The following is a 2,686-nucleotide window of genomic DNA, read 5'->3' on the forward strand; positions in this document are numbered from 1 at the left end:
CCAGGTGCCTAAAGCCCCACCTTTGGAAGGGGCCTTAAGTGCCTGGACCAACCAGGACCTTAGGCCCCTCCCTGGTGCATCCCATAATGCACCAGGAAGGGGCAGACCTGCCATTCAGTGGAGGTGGGTCTGCCGGCCAGAGGGAGAAAGCATCCATTCGGCCAGCCAACTTAAAACGTACTGTGAGATCTGAGTGGGCTTGGGGGGGGGGGAGCATGCACTTTTGGGGGAGGGGGGTACCGGTAGGAAGGACTGGGTATCCCTCCTGCCAGTGGATGTCTCAGCAAGGTGGCGGCAGGAAAAATTGGGCACACCTCCTGCCACAGTCATTTGTGGGTGGGGGGTGACTGGGGTTCTGGCAGGAGGGACTGGGCATCCCTCCTGCCGGGGAATGTCTGTGGGGGGTGGCAGCAGGAGGGACTGGGCATCCCTCTGCTGGTAGTCTTTGGAGGGCGGACCGGTTCCCTGCCACGGCCGCTAAACTTATCGCAGCAGGGAGATTTCCTTGCCGTGATCAGCTCAGCGGCGACCTGATTCTCTAACTGGCGCTTATGACATAGATGCCAGTTAGAAATTCGTGGTGTTAGGTGATTCTATATAGGACGCCCCTGTGTGAATCTCAAAAGCCACTAAGGCAGCTTCTGAGACTAGGGTGTCTACAGAATTCGGCCCTTAGACCTGGTTTTACATTGTCTAAGTCATAGCGTATAAGTTCCATCCAGGCAGCCTCGTAAAACTTTCGATTTTCCCTGCAGTACGACTAAGTGTAGGTTGGTCCACATCCCGCCCACACCACTCCTTCAAAAACACCTCTTTCAGCTCTGGGTGCACAGCAGGATTCCGAGGCCTAAAAAGTCTCTGGATACTTCTAAAAACCCGTTTCAATTATCGGCACTTGAACGACCTGTCTTTCAGGTCATCCAAGTGCTGACTTGGGTGGGTTTTTAGACGTATTTTTGTTTTGATTAAGAGTCTCATAGTGCATATGTTACCTGGACTTACCATGGAAAAACTCTGAAGGTAAGAATTTTCGATGGTCAGCAGATAACTTATAAATGACCCACATTTCATAGCATGAATGAATGAAATCGAATCATGTACCTGGCAGACAACTACACACAATTAGTAGAGGATATGCTTTCATTTCTGAAGGCTTGGCTGTAACATGAGTGTTAAAGTCCATTATCTGCAGTCACTTAGATTGCTTTCCAGAGAATCTGGGTGACTTAAGCGAAGAGCAAGGTGAAAGATTTCACCAAGACATAAAAACAATGGGAGCCAGATACCAAGGAAAATAGAATGCACATGATGACAGACTATTGGAATCTTATGCAGGATTGTCCTGGCAGATCTCATTCTCGGAAGTCATACAAAAGGAGCTTCTTGTGTGTCGAATGACTGGAAAGTTTGTATCATAAACTTGTGCTTTTGATATGAAATAAGTAGATTTTCATGTTGTACACTTAATTTTTGATATGTTTCCTTCATGACTAAAATATATTAATTTAAACACATTAAAATATCCTGATTTTTTAATGGGCGAGCAGAGTGGTGTGTGATATATGGCACATGTTCTGAGTGGCATGGCGAGGGTGAGTGGCACCAGGATGGTGGTACCCCTCCCCCCTCTGCCTGCTTCTCCTTCCAGATCCCCCTGCCGCATGCATGCCCCTTCCTCTGTAACATAGTAACATAGTAACATAGTAACATAGTAGATGACGGCAGATAAAGACCCGAATGGTCCATCCAGTCTGCCCAACCTGATTCAATTTAAATTTTTTTATTTTTTTATTTTTTTATTTTTTCTTCTTAGCTATTTCTGGGCGAGAATCCAAAGCTTTACCCGGTACTGTGCTTGAGTTCCAACTGCCAAAATCTCTGTTAAGACTTACTCCAGCCCATCTACACCCTCCCAGCCATTGAAGCCCTCCCCAGCCCATCCTCCACCAAACGGCCATATACAGACACAGACCGTGCAAGTCTGCCCAGTAACTGGCCTAGTTCAATATTTAATATTATTTTCTGATTCTAAATCTTCTGTGTTCATCCCACGCTTCTTTGAACTCAGTCACAGTTTTACTCTCCACCACCTCTCTCGGGAGCGCATTCCAGGCATCCACCACCCTCTCCGTAAAGTAGAATTTCCTAACATTGCCCCTGAATCTACCACCCCTCAACCTCAAATTATGTCCTCTGGTTTTACCATTTTCCTTTCTCTGGAAAAGATTTTGTTCTACGTTAATACCCTTTAAGTATTTGAACGTCTGAATCATATCTCCCCTGTCTCTCCTTTCCTCTAGGGTATACATATACCTTTTTAATTTTCCAGGGGTGAGCAACCTCACGAATTTGCTATCTGTGTCGTCTTGGCTATCCCTCTGACATCACTTCCTAGGCGCGGGGCCTGGAAGTGATGTCAGAGAGGCATCACCGACGCAGGCAGCAAGTTCATAATGCTGCTCGTGCAGGGAAAATTAATGAGTTATGAGGAAAGGGGTGCACGGCAGGGGGGTGTATTAAAGGAGCAGGGGGGCAGAGAGGACAGGTGTTGGCACCCCCACCCAGACTGCGCCCGGGGCGGGTTGCCCTCCCTCTTACTATGCCACTGCATGTTCTGTATCAAAAACTAGAGCTGATAGGAGAAAACTGGTGCCATTTTTTTTTTTTTTTTAAATCATTCAGCAGG

The sequence above is a fragment of the Geotrypetes seraphini genome, chromosome 5 (assembly GCF_902459505.1).
Source record: "Geotrypetes seraphini chromosome 5, aGeoSer1.1, whole genome shotgun sequence".
In the NCBI taxonomy this organism is placed as follows: Eukaryota; Metazoa; Chordata; class Amphibia; order Gymnophiona; family Dermophiidae; genus Geotrypetes; species Geotrypetes seraphini.